General features: G+C 47.4%; 1 long non-coding RNA gene across 1 annotated transcript; it reads right to left on the reverse strand.

Moving 5' to 3' along the window:
• Nucleotides 1-453: 453 nt before the first annotated feature.
• LOC115647188 lies at nt 454-14656 on the reverse strand. The gene is made up of 3 exons (XR_003999229.1): nt 14646-14656; nt 1400-1405; nt 454-542 (listed from the first exon to the last, which is right to left on the reverse strand). It is a non-coding gene; the product is annotated as an uncharacterized LOC115647188 (long non-coding RNA).
• Between the last annotated feature and the right edge of the window lie 289 nt (nt 14657-14945).

A 14945-nucleotide genomic window follows, 5' to 3' on the forward strand; every position in this document is an offset into this window, starting at 1 on the left:
TTGTGGCAATACTGGGCAATCCGCTGCTGCAGGTTCCTTGGCAGAGCTGCTTTGTTTCTTGTCCCATTAACAGTAACTTTCCCACACCACTCTGCCATCACTAGGGTAGGGGGGCACCATTGCTGCATACAGGCAAGCCACATAGGGGCCAGGGCAGAAGCCGCAGGCTTGGAGAAGACTCTCCCTTGATTCCTTGCTGACCTTCAGCAGCGAGATATCTTCATAATAATCACATCCTGTGGAAAGTGTGGGGAGAGGAATGATTATGTGTGCTTTATTTTATTAAGTGAAAGCAAAATGAGTGCTGCAAAGCAACATACAATTATGTTAAGCCCTTTTCTTACATCATGTACACCAATCACCTCCAAGCATTACAAGCACTGCAATCCCGAGCACAGCAACAAAGATTAGTGGCTTTCAGCTTCAAATTACTGCCTCAAGGCATCCCTGCTCCTTACGGCCCCACGCTGTGGCCCTCTAATAGCCCTGGTCTCTGGCTGTTCAAACTCAGCCTTCAGATACTGAGCCTCTGTGGTCCAGCCCTGAGGGAATCATACAGCATGCGGCTATAAGCACAGGAATATTGTCATCGGCCACATCCAGCTTCCCATACAGGCATTGCCAGCAGGCTTTTAAATGGCCAAATGCACACTCAATCATTCTGCACTTGCTCAGCCTGTTGTTGAACCGCTCCTTGCTGCTGTCAAGGTGCCCTGTGTATGGCTTCATAAGCCATGGCATTAAGGGGTAGGCAGGGTCTCCCAGGATCGCAATGGGCATTTGACTTCCCCTATGGTGATCTGCTGGTCTGGGACGAAAGTCCCGGCTTGCAGCTTCTCAAACAAGCCGGTTTTCCAAAAGATGTGTGCGTCATGCCCCTTTCCGCACCAGCCTGCGTTAATGTCCGTGAAATGCCCACAGTGATCCACAAGCATCTGGAGAACCACTGAGAAATACCCCATTGTGATTAATATACTCGGTGACTGGGAGGTCTGGTGCCAGAGTTGGAATGTGCGTGCCATCTATCGCCCCACCGCAGTTAGGGAAGCCCATTTGTGAAAAGCCATCTATAATGTCACGCACATTGCCCAGAGTCTCAATCTTTCAGAGCAGGATGCAATTAATGGCCCTGCCTACTTCCAGCAACACGACTCCAACGGTCGACTTTCCCACTCTGAACTGGTTAGCGAACCATCGGTAGAAGTCTGGAGTAATCAGCTTCCACAGTGCAATTGCCACCCAGTTCTCCAATGGCAGGGCAGCTCTCATTCTCATGTCTTTGTGCCAGAGGGCTGGGGAGAGCTGATCACATAGTCCCATGAATGTGGCTTTCCTCATCCGAAAGTTCTGCAGCCACTGCTCGTTATCCCAGATGTGCATCACAATATGATCTCACCACTCAGTGCTTGTTTCCCGAGCCCAAAAGTGGCGTTCCACTGTGGTCAGCACCTCCGTGAATGCCACAAGCAACCTTGTGTTGTATCTACTACATGTGGCAAGATCAATGTCGCACTACTCTTGCCTTTGTAGTTTAAGGAATAATTCCACTGCCACTCGTGATGTGTTGGTCAGAGCGAGCAGCATACTGGTCAGCAGTTCAGGATCCATTCCTGCAGCCCGAAAAAGGCAGGGCGTGCAGTACGCAAACGGTTGAAAGATGGCGCCAAATGCAAATGGAAGCACAGGGCTTGCTGGGATGTGATGCAATACATCATGGGGTATTGGGACAGGACCAAGGATGCCCCGTGACCCCCTCCGCCTTCCCACAAGTCTTAGTGGCAAGAGAGAAAGAGGGGCTCTGTGGGATAGCTGCCCAGAGTGCACCGCTCCGAATACCGTTGCAAGTGCCACAAGTGTGAACACGCTATTGCACAAGCAGCTGTCAGTGTGAGCACACAACAGCGGTTTTCCTTCTGAGCTCTCTGAGCAGCGCTGTAACTGCCGGTGCTGTAACGTTGTCAGTGTAGACGTGCCCTAAATAAAGTCGTGACGTGCTGTGCCACTATTCTGTTGCCTGTTCCCTGCTTGCTTCTGTCATGGGAAAAGATCTGCTTTTTGTAACTCACTTCCTGTCTCATCACCTGGCGTATATCCAATCCCCAGGGCAGGGTGGAGCCCCCCCCCCGGCTCCTGTGCTCTAGGGCCAGCCCCAGCTTAGAGACCCTGGAGGCCTCATGGGGGCCCAGCTTCCATGCAGCCCCACTCACCAGGCCGTCCTCAAACCTGTCCCATGGTGTGGCTGGGCAGCAGCAGAAGACAAAGTCCTTGAGGTCATCCTAATCCACCCTCATCACTGCCCCAACTGCCAGCCAGTTCAAAAGTGAGTGGCATTGTGAAAAAGTTGCATTGTGCATTGAAAGTTGCAGTTTCCTCAACAAACCTTTGATTTTTCTTAAAAACCTTAGGCACATGTGACCGTTTCCCTCCAGTTGTTTAGCTGCATTAGAATTGAAACTAGTCAAAATTAGCTTCTGCCTATGTAAGCCGCACACCATCTGGGTGTGCTGTTGTGTCCAATCCAGAGGCACCAAGAGCATTCAGAGTGAGATAAAATAAGAGCTAAGTCTGCTCCACAGCCTGAGCTAACAGGCTGCTGGCTTTTAGCTCATGCAGTAAGCTCCAGAGAGCTCAGGTTCGATCCTGCCCGCTGACGACTGAGAGCTGTCAGCGTTACACCTATATTGGTAGCTCTGCAGGCTGCCTGTACTTCTCAATCTTTCCACTACAATTTTTCTATTTTCATCATTTTCCCCCATTTCCTTTGCAACTTTCTGTCAAATATTCAACCTACCCCCTTTCTTTCTCAGCCACCAGTGTTCTTTTGGAAAGATATCCTGGGCTTGTGGCTAGAGCACATTACAAGAGAGCAGGACTGCTGTGCTCTGTTCCCATTTCCATCACTGATATGCTACACATAATCTTAGCAAACCACTTAGGCTAACATTTTTACAAAGGACACAGTGATTCTTGGTGCTTCAGTGTTTGGATACCGAATGGGTGGCGCTGGAAAAATCTGTGCACCTGTTTGAAAAACTGGGACTAAATCTTGCTGTGCTTGAGTTTATAAAATGAGTGAAGGAGCTGGATTACACAAGGGTCTTGTGAAACTTGCTTACTTAAGATTTGGAAAGTGCTTTGAGCAACTTGAATGAAAGGTGTAAATTACACCTAGTAAAATAACTATATAAATGTTGGTGCTGTTTCATTTGTACTGAGATTTCCACTGTTCATTGGTTAGTAAGGCATTGACAAACTGTGTCCAAGCTTGTCACAATGCCAGCGTGTATTGTTACATTACAACATTCTATCTTATGATGCAAAGTGAATAAATAAGTAACAAGACATAAAATAGTGTGTACGTTCAAAAGTTAGTTAAATTTCCTTTTTCCTATGTGTATTGTTCCCAAAGAAAATCCTGTCCTTTGAAATATTAGCAATTGTTTAAAATAATCTTTTGGGGATTTGTTTGTTTGTAGTGCACATGTTTACCCAGTCTCTCCCTTTTCTTTGGCCTCAGATTTTGGGGTGGTGGAATAGAAACAAAAAGCATTTTCATAACCCAATAGACACCCTGGAATATAGGGAACAATTCTGCACACTCAGTTATCTAAGGAGTTCCTTCTTGTTCCTATTGAACTCAAATGGGCACGTGAGAGCATTTCACAAGTTATTTTTCACAGATCAATCCAAACTTCAATGTTTAAACTAGAAGCAAAATTAGCCAGACTCCTTTCAGCTTGTATGGAAGCAGCCAGCACTGCAGTTAATGATTCAGTAATTGGGTAAATCTTTAAGCTAAAATATTTTTCTCACACATAGAAATGTACATAAGCAAGATTCCCCAGTCATCATCCATTTATAACAGGGATTGGCCACATTTGGCACGTGGCACACCAGGATAAACCTTCTGGCAGGCCAGGTCGGTTTGCTTACCTGCTGAGTCCACAGGTTCGGCTGATTGCAGCTCCCACTAGCTGCAATTTGCCGCTCCAGGCCACTGGGGGCTGCAGGAAGCAGTGTGGGCCGAGGGATGTGCTGGGTGCTGCTTCCCACAGCCCCCCATTGGCCTGCAGTGGCGAACCGAGGCCATTGGGAGCTGCGATCGGCCAAACCTATGGACTTGGCAGGTAAACAAACCAGCCTGGCCCACCAGGGGGCTTACCCTGGAGGGCCGAGGGCCAAAGGTTGCCGATTCCTGGTTTATAATGAAAGCCTCTAGATATTTATCTGAAAAGTAATGACACAAGATCAGACCTATGAAAAGGATAATACAGTAAGTATTTTGTTATTTTAATGAATAAATGCTAATTAATTCTCTCTTGATAATATCTTTGTGAATTTTAACGATTAAGAAAGGATCTTCAGAATTACTGTAAAGATACAGTGCTTCAAATCTATCTGGGCCAGATCATCAGCTGGTGTATATTATCAGGCAGTTCACATCAGCTGAGGACCCTTATTTTCACATTACACACAGTAATTAAAGTCTCAGTGCATAGGTGCTGCCGGACCCCCTGGCTTGAAGTGGTTTCCATCATATACAGAGTTTACAGTTCAGTGGTTTTCAGCACCTCCATTATGTAAATTGTTCCAGCACCCCTGTCTCAGTGTTCTGAAAATAAAATGTAAGTCAGAGGGCAAAAAGTTTCCTCTCCCACCTGCAGTCTTTATATTCTTCAGGCAGAACGTTCACTGATGTCAGTGGAGGTTCTATGTTGGTCCTGGACAACCTGCAGCCCATCAGGGTAATCCACCAGTGGGCTGTGAGACGGTTTGTTTACATTGACTGTCCGCAGGCACGGCAGCTCACAGCTCCCAGTGGCCGCAGTTCACCATTCCCGGTCAATGTGGAAAGCAGCAGCCAGCAAGTCCCTGTGGCTCATGCTGCCTCCCGCAGCTCCCATTGTCTGGGAACAGTGAACTGCAGTCACGGGAGCTGTGGGCAGCCGTGCCTGCGGACTGTCAATGTAAACAAACTGTCTCACAGCCCACCAGCGGATTACCCTGTTCTATCTGCATAAAATGCAACATTGACCTGTGTTACATCAGAATGAATGGTCTAGTAGCTAAGAAAAGGACTGGATCATTCTAAAAACTCAGCCATGGGTAATGTGTGAACTTATTCATTTCATTTGGTGAACCCTAGTTCTTGTGTTATGAGAAGTAGTAAACAATACTTCCTAATCTACTTTCTTTACACTAGTCATGATTTTATAGATGTCAATTATATCTCCCGTTAACTATCTCTTTTCCAGGCTGAAAAGTTCCAGTCTTATTTATCTCTCCTCATGCAGAAGTCGTTCCATACTCCTAATTATTTTTGTTGCCCTTTTCTGAACCTTTTGCAATTCGAATATACTTTTTGAGATGGGGCGACCACATCTGCACAGAGTATTCAAGATGTGGGTGTACCATGGCTTTATAGAGAGGCAACATGATATCCTGTGGTGTTACTCATATTTGTAATTTTTATTCATGCAGTTATTTCACTATGTTACTCTACTGGTGAGATTTAGGGTTGTAGCATGGGTCTCATAGCACTTTCTCTCACCCACACTTAATATATTACAAAGAGTATTATTGTAGGTGCCTTCAGTTCAAGGATCTGCTTTTCAAATATTAACGAATTATTTCTTAGAGAAAATGAGTCAGTTTTAAGTGTGAACTCAGGTTCACACATTACCCATGGCTGAGTTTTTAGAATGATCCAGTCCTTTTCTTAGCTACTAGACCATTCATTCACTCTGATGTAACACAGGTCAATGTTGCATTTTATGCAGATAGAACAGGTTTATCCTGGTGCACCACGTGCCAAATGTTGCCGATCCCTGTTATAAATGGATGATGACTGGGGAATCTTGCTTATGTACATTTCTATGTGTGAGAAAAATATTTTAGCTTAAAGATTTACCCAATTACTGAATCATTAACTGCAGTGCTGGCTGCTTCCATACAAGCTGAAAGGAGTCTGGCTAATTTTGCTTCTAGTTTAAACATTGAAGTTTGGATTGATCTGTGAAAAATAACTTGTGAAATGCTCTCACGCGCCCATTTGAGTTCAATAGGAACAAGAAGGAACTCCTTAGATAACTGAGTGTGCAGAATTGTTCCCTATATTCCAGAGTGTCTATTGGGTTATGAAAATGCTTTTTGTTTCTATTCCACCACCCCAAAATCTGAGGCCAAAGAAAAGGGAGAGACTGGGTAAACATGTGCACTACAAACAAACAAATCCCCAAAAGATTATTTTAAACAATTGCTAATATTTCAAAGGACAGGATTTTCTTTGGGAACAATACACATAGGAAAAAGGAAATTTAACTAACTTTTGAACGTACACACTATTTTATGTCTTGTTACTTATTTATTCACTTTGCATCATTAGATAGAATGTTGTAATGTAACAATACACGCTGGCATTGTGACAAGCTTGGACACAGTTTGTCAATGCCTTACTAACCAATGAACAGTGGAAATCTCAGTACAAATGAAACAGCACCAACATTTATATAGTTATTTTACTAGGTGTAATTTACACCTTTCATTCAAGTTGCTCAAAGCACTTTCCAAATCTTAAGTAAGCAAGTTTCACAAGACCCTTGTGTAATCCAGCTCCTTCACTCATTTTATAAACTCAAGCACAGCAAGATTTAGTCCCAGTTTTTCAAACAGGTGCACAGATTTTTCCGGCGCCACCCATTCGGTATCCAAACACTGAAGCACCAAGAATCACTGTGTCCTTTGTAAAAATGTTAGCCTAAGTGGTTTGCTAAGATTATGTGTAGCATATCAGTGATGGAAATGGGAACAGAGCACAGCAGTCCTGCTCTCTTGTAATGTGCTCTAGCCACAAGCCCAGGATATCTTTCCAAAAGAACACTGGTGGCTGAGAAAGAAAGGGGGTAGGTTGAATATTTGACAGAAAGTTGCAAAGGAAATGGGGGAAAATGATGAAAATAGAAAAATTGTAGTGGAAAGATTGAGAAGTACAGGCAGCCTGCAGAGCTACCAATATAGGTGTAACGCTGACAGCTCTCAGTTGTCAGCGGGCAGGATCGAACCTGAGCTCTCTGGAGCTTACTGCATGAGCTAAAAGCCAGCAGCCTGTTAGCTCAGGCTGTGGAGCAGACTTAGCTCTTATTTTATCTCTCTCTGAATGCTCTTGGTGCCTCTGGATTGGACACAACAGCACACCCAGATGGTGTGCGGCTTACATAGGCAGAAGCTAATTTTGACTAGTTTCAATTCTAATGCAGCTAAACAACTGGAGGGAAACGGTCACATGTGCCTAAGGTTTTTAAGAAAAATCAAAGGTTTGTTGAGGAAACTGCAACTTTCAATGCACAATGCAACTTTTTCACAATGCCACTCACTTTTGAACTGGCTGGCAGTTGGGGCAGTGATGAGGGTGGATTAGGATGACCTCAAGGACTTTGTCTTCTGCTGCTGCCCAGCCACACCATGGGACAGGTTTGAGGACGGCCTGGTGAGTGGGGCTGCATGGAAGCTGGGCCCCCATGAGGCCTCCAGGGTCTCTAAGCTGGGGCTGGCCCTAGAGCACAGGAGCCGGGGGGGGGCTCCACCCTGCCCTGGGGATTGGATATACGCCAGGTGATGAGACAGGAAGTGAGTTACAAAAAGCAGATCTTTTCCCATGACAGAAGCAAGCAGGGAACAGGCAACAGAATAGTGGCACAGCACGTCACGACTTTATTTAGGGCACGTCTACACTGACAACGTTACAGCACCGGCAGTTACAGCGCTGCTCAGAGAGCTCAGAAGGAAAACCGCTGTTGTGTGCTCACACTGACAGCTGCTTGTGCAATAGCGTGTTCACACTTGTGGCACTTGCAGCGGTATTCGGAGCGGTGCACTCTGGGCAGCTATCCCACAGAGCCCCTCTTTCTCTCTTGCCACTAAGACTTATGGGAAGGCGGAGGGGGTCACGGGGCATCCTTGGTCCTATCCCAATACCCCATGATGTATTGCATCACATCCCAGCAAGCCCTGTGCTTCCATTTGCATTTGGCGCCATCTTTCAACCATTTGCGTACTGCACGCCCTGCCTTTTTCGGGCTGCAGGAATGGATCCTGAACTGCTGACCAGTATGCTGCTCGCCCTGACCAACACATCACGAGTGGCAGTGGAATTATTCCTTAAACTACAAAGGCAAGAGTAATGCGACATTGATCTTGCCACATGTAGTAGATACAACACAAGGTTGCTTGTGGCATTCACGGAGGTGCTGACCACAGTGGAACGCCACTTTTGGGCTCGGGAAACAAGCACTGAGTGGTGAGATCATATTGTGATGCACATCTGGGATAACGAGCAGTGGCTGCAGAACTTTCGGATGAGGAAAGCCACATTCATGGGACTATGTGATCAGCTCTCCCCAGCCCTCTGGCACAAAGACATGAGAATGAGAGCTGCCCTGCCATTGGAGAACTGGGTGGCAATTGCACTGTGGAAGCTGATTACTCCAGACTTCTACCGATGGTTCGCTAACCAGTTCAGAGTGGGAAAGTCGACCGTTGGAGTCGTGTTGCTGGAAGTAGGCAGGGCCATTAATTGCATCCTGCTCTGAAAGATTGAGACTCTGGGCAATGTGCGTGACATTATAGATGGCTTTTCACAAATGGGCTTCCCTAACCGCGATGGGGCGATAGATGGCACGCACATTCCAACTCTGGCACCAGACCTCCCAGTCACCGAGTATATTAATCACAAGGGGTATTTCTCAGTGGTTCTCCAGATGCTTGTGGATCACTGTGGGCATTTCACGGACATTAACGCAGGCTGGTGCGGAAAGGGGCATGACGCACACATCTTTTGGAAAACCGGCTTGTTTGAGAAGCTGCAAGCCGGGACTTTCGTCCCAGACCAGCAGATCACCATAGGGGAAGTCAAATGCCCATTGCGATCCTGGGAGACCCTGTCTACCCTTTAATGCCATGGCTTATGAAGCCATACACAGGGCACCTTGACAGCAGCAAGGAGCGGTTCAACAACAGGCTGAGCAAGTGCAGAATGATTGAGTGTGCATTTGGCCATTTAAAAGCCTGCTGGCAATGCCTGTATGGGAAGCTGGATGTGGCTGATGACAATATTCCTGTGCTTATAGCCGCATGCTTTATGATTCCCTCAGGGCTGGACCACAGAGGCTCAGTATCTGAAGGCTGAGTTTGAACAGCCAGAGACCAGGGCTATTAGAGGGCCACAGCGTGGGGCCGTAAGGAGCAGGGACGCCTTGAGGCAGCAATTTGAAGCTGAAAGCCACTAATCTTTGTTGCTGTGCTCGGGATTGCAGTGCTTGTAATGCTAGGAGGCATGCCTGTGGGAGGTCCACTGAAGCTGCGGGACCAGTGGACCCTCCGCAGGCAAGCCGCCGAAGGCACCCTGCCTGCCACCCTAGCGATGACCAGCAGAGCACCACCTGCGGCTTGCCAGCCCAGGCAAGCGCTTGGAGAGCTGGTGCCTGGAGCCGCCCCTGCCGCCAGGATAAGCCCCTGGCAGGCCAAGCAGGTTTGTTTACCAGCAGCGTCCACAGGTTCAGCTGATCGCAGCTCCCACTGGCTGCAGTTCACCATTCTAGGCCAATGGGGGGCTGCGGGAAGCGGCACAGGCCAAGGGATGTGCTGGTCGCCACATCCTGCAGCCCCCCATTGGCCTGGAACAGCAAACTGCGGCCAGTGGGGGCTGCGATCGGACGAACCTGCAGACACTGCAGGTAAACAAACCATCCTGGCCCGCCAGCGGATTTCCCTGACAGGCTGCGTGCCAAAGGTTGCTGATCCCTGCACTGGTCCGTACCTCTGTAAGGAGACAGTTTAAAGGAAGAAGGGTGGTGAGCTCCACCTTTTTGAGGTAATTAGATTTAATGAAATGAGGGACTCACCAAAGTGAAGTACATAATAAAAATGCCTAGACTAAAATATAAATAGAACACTCATCTCCTTACTGCTATTCTTTGGAAAAACAGAGATAGTAAAAAGTGCTCTTTATTGATTAGAATTCAACCAAATACTGTTTACCCATTATCTCTTTCAAGAATCTAGTCCATATTGTCAGCTGGTGTGGTGAGGAGAGGAAGAGACTTTCAGGAGGGTTATCAGGTGAAAGCCACTTTTATGAGTGAGTCACAGAAAACTGTTATTTATAGTTAAACACATTGTCCTGAGACACAAGGTATTGTTTAAAGGGGAAGCTTGAACTCATGAAAGCCAAGGCTTTGATCTGCTCCAGTAATAATACATGACCGAACCTCCTGAGGATTTCGAGCTTTGTGTTAGGTCATTCTTTTTGCCCATGGAGACAAAACAGCAAGTGTACTCTACACTGGTTCATCATAGGTTAGGCTTGTGACATGCAGCAGTGATGCAAGTAACTGGCTGCTATAGACATTATGGCAAATTCTGCCCTCAGTTACTCATCCAGTCTTGTTGACTTCCACCTTAGCTACAATAGTTTTGCCATGAGGCATATCTATGCTGGCTCGGTGCCGATTTAGCACAGGGGTGGGCAAACTATAGCTCGTCAGGGCTTTGGATCTGGCCTGCAGAATTGCCACTCCCATGGTGTCGCGGGCTCTGCGGCTGCTGCTGGAAGCGACCAGCACCACGTCCCTGCCCTGAGCCCGTTTCTGCACACTGCACCCCCTCCTACACCCTGCACTCCTTCCCACACCCCAATCCCCTGCCCCAGCTCTACATTCATGGCCCTGCATGCAATTTCCCCACCCCGCTGTGGCCCTTGTGCCAAAAAGTTTGCCCACCCCTGCTTAAGCACAATGAAATATTATACCAAATTATAGAATTTTTCATTCAGATTGGGACACAAAAAAAGGGCTGCTCCAGGCCTCTCGGTGCCTCATCCATAGGCCACATAAGAGCAAAAAAAATCAAATTAAAAACCAGCAGAACTCTTCTCTCCCCACAAATGCAACCTCACTCAGTTCACATACACACACTTTACAACCCATGACCTGCAGCAGCCCAAGCAACTGGATTCACCTTACAGTGCTCTTAAAAAAAAGAGAGAGAGACAGAGAGAGAGAGACAAATCAGAGCTAATTCAGACCTGAGGGAGCTTGTTCCAGTGTTGAGAGCCCTTGAAAGAGAACACTGGAGTCAGGCTTAAACAGAGGTGAAAATAATTTAAAAGATTTACCGCTACTCTGGAGTTCTTGGGAGGGGGCAGGGCTTTAAATGGAAGAGGCGTGGCCTCTACCAGACTGGGCGGGGCCTTTAAATATGCAGGCACTTTAAATCAGGATTTAAAGGGCCCAGGGCCGGAGCTGGGTCTGTGGTAGCAGCAGTTGGGAGCCCCGGGCCCTTTAAATCACCCTCGGAATTAGCAGCTCCAGAGGCTGCTGGGAGCCCCGGGGTGATTTAAAGGGCCTGGGGCTCCAGCTGCTGCTACTGCAGCGGAGCCCCGGGAACTTTAAATCACCATCGGAGGGCGCCCAGCCTCTGGCAGAGCTTTAAAGGGCCCAGGGCTCCACTGCAGTAGTAGCAGCCGGAAGCCCCTAGCCCTTTACATCACCATCGGAGCCCTGCTGCTGCTACCCCAAGGCTCCAGCAGTGGTGCTTGGGTGGCGATTTAAAGGACCCCAGAGGGTAGGAGCAGTGGGAGCCCTGAGCCCTTTAAATCACCACTGGAACCCCACCTCTGCTACCCCAGGGCTCCAGCAGGCTCCAGGGATGATTTAAAGGGCCCAGGGTGGTAGCAGCTACCAGAACCCAGGACCCTTTAAATTGTCCCCGGAACCCTGGGGAGGCGGTTGCAGGGCTCTGGAAGCTGTTGGGCCAGGGCAGTAGTGGTTGCTGCAGCCCTGGACCCTTTAAATAACTGCTGGAGCCCCACTACTGCTACCCCAGGGCTCCGGCAGCAGGGCTCTGGTGGCACTTTAAAGGGCCCAGGGCTCCAGCTGCTGCTGGGAGCCCCAGGCCCTTTAAATTGCTGCCAGGGGAAGCCAGGCGGCTCCAGTGCAGTGCACCGGCTCTTGGCGTACTGGCTTACTTTCACCTCTGGGTTTAAATCAAAGGGAGTTCAGCTTGAGCACCTCTGCTGATGGCAGCTGGGGCATGATTTTCTCAGTACCAGTGCTCCTGAGAGACCAAGGGCCTGATACTGATCTAATTTACACTATTTAGCTCTCCTCTGAGATCACCAGTGAACAGCCAGAGTCCATGCTGAGAGGAGGCAGAGGTGCTCCACTCCATTAGTAAGGCCCTGGGGGCCAAATTGGTCTGACTGACGCAGAATGTCTCTGGGAGTAGGGGCAGAGCATATCGCAGAGCAGGAGCTGCATCAGCCTTTCCTCCACATATCCTGGCTCAGCAATCCTGCCTGGTGCAGAAGGGGGGCAGAGTCATGGCTTGGCCTCCTTTGCAGTTTCTAGCTCCCTTCCTGTCCCATGCCCCCGTGTGCCCCTCATATCTTCCTTGGAAACCCCCATCTCCCTTCCACTGCTGCTGTCACTCTGATCTCCACAGATAAACTGTGCCCTCTGTTTCTTTCTTTATTGCCTTCTTCTGCCTCATGTACTAAAACCTACTCATTCTCCCCCCACCCCACCCCCGGCTGCCTTCATATAAATAGCCACTGTCCATTACGTCCTCACTCAGAAGGGCCATGCTTGGTCATTCACCCTCACCCATGAGCCCTATCCTCTTCCTGTCTGTAAACCCATTCCCCTCTCTTCTTCACAGCCTTTATCCTTCCAGTAACCAACAACCAGCTTTGGACTTTTACTCCTGCTAGTGATTCCTACCCTCTCCTTTTCCCTGGCTGCCTCACTGCCTTCCTCCCCTCATTCCAAGGGGTAAAAGATATGGGAATGAAGACTCCTGCACAATAGTTTCTTCACTGCTTCCTTGCATGAGTCCTTGAGGATGGGAAATGAAAGATCCTGGACTCACCCCAGTCCAGCCCTGGGCTTGGATTAGGTCAGTAGGTGGTGGTATGGCATGCCAGAATCTTCCTGACAGTGCTGTCTTCTTCTCCAGTATCTCGGCTTTCCTAAAAAAACAGAGTAACTTATGATTGTGAAGAAAACCCAGGCACAGATGGCTGGGAGAAAGCACACTGAGTTTAGCCCCTGCAGCAATGTCTAGTGGGTCTACACAGCACTTGGTATATTGTCCTGAGGAGTGTGAACTGCCCCATTCATTTCAGTGAGATGTTAACTCAGATGCCCACTGCTGGTGATTTAAATGTCAGTGTTAACTCTTCCATTTAAAAAAAAAAAAGGAAAAAAAAAATTACAGATCTGCACAATTTACTGAGACGAATGGCCTGTTTTGGTGCCACCAGTGGGCATCCCTAGTGTAGGGGTTTAGCAGAGTCCTCAGGCATTCTGAAGACCCATCATGGGGGAACCAAGCTCAACAAGCCCAGTGGATCCAAGCAAACACCCACAACTGTAGTGCATAGTGTCTCATTTTGGCAGAGCATATTGTGTGAACAGAGGCACATTTCTCTCCTCCGTCTCCCCCGCCCCCGCAATTTACCCCCAGCCTGGGAACACAATGCCGGTGCACACATGCCATCCCTCTACAGGTACTGGTATGTTTGAACCCAAGACTGGTGAGGGAGGATGTGCTATGCTTGTATAAGTATTTTTGATGAGCAACACTGCATTTTTTTGTTTGTTTGTGTGTACTTTGCTGAAAGCTTGTTGATCATGGATGTTAGCCACAGCACAGAGTATTTTACAATAACTGTGCCAAAGAGGAAATTAATGGCTTAGAGGACAATGAAGGAGAAAAGCTGGGACATTTTTTAGATATTTGGCCTTTGTGCTACATATTGTGTGTTTAGTACAGTGGTTAATTTAGTAAGCCCAGCAAGGTCAAGTTTGAAACTCAGAATAGTATATGAACTTGTTTTCATCAAGGCCCACAGCCTTGTGGCAACTAGAGTCTATCAGCGGGGAGTAGTACATTTGGCAGAGGATTGTCAAACTGACAGAAGAGACTCTAGTGAGCCTGTTCTCAAATAGGACGATTACTACCATCCACATTGTATTTAAAACAAAAATGAAATGACATTTACAACCAAGAAGAAATAATCTATGCAGACAAGAGAAAGAGATTATGTTTCTTTTATAACATCTCTTCATTTGACCAGATGCATCTGCTTTACCTTGCAGCATTAAGAGTGACTGTGGAAAGAAGAAAAAAAAAGTACAAAAATACATATACTAGACCCGATCCATCCCCTTAGTGACTGGAAGTTATATGTGAAGCCCTGCACATACTACATGGAACACAACTGCAGTCCTAATAAATGAATCTTGCTCTTCATTGGTAATAATTACATTTGTTATAGCAACTATTAGAGACAATGATTCAGAGCAGCAAAGTGGGAGTAAAGGTGGCAGAGAGAAATACGTAATAGAGATGTGGGGAAAGAACACTGATATCCAGATATGTCATTGTCAAACCACTAGCATATCAGACAAGCAGAAAGAAGAGATGAAGTGACACAAAAGCAAGAGCAGAAGTAGATGAAGCATAACCTTCACATACATAATAGCTTCCCAAGGCCAGACCCATACACTGCCCATATAGAGCTCACTGCAGGATCAGTGCCTATATCTCATTCTTGTGATTGCGCAAAAATTGCCAAAAAGTTTCACTTCCAGGTGCTTTAGGGTGACCAGATGTCCCAATTTTATAGGGACAGTCCCGATTTTTGGGTCTTTTTCTTAGGCTTGGTCTACACTACGCATTTAAACCGATTTTAGCAGCGTTAAACTGATTTAACGCTGTACCCATCTACACTACGAGGTCCTTTATATCGATATAAAGGGCTCTTTAAATCAGTTTCTGTACTCCTCCCTGACAAGAGGAATAGTGCTAAAATCGGTATTACCATATTGGATTAGGGTTGGTGTGGCTGCAAATCGACGGTATTGGCCTCCGGGCAGTATCCCACA

The sequence above is a fragment of the Gopherus evgoodei genome, chromosome 1, assembly GCF_007399415.2.
Source record: "Gopherus evgoodei ecotype Sinaloan lineage chromosome 1, rGopEvg1_v1.p, whole genome shotgun sequence".
In the NCBI taxonomy this organism is placed as follows: domain Eukaryota; kingdom Metazoa; phylum Chordata; order Testudines; family Testudinidae; genus Gopherus; species Gopherus evgoodei.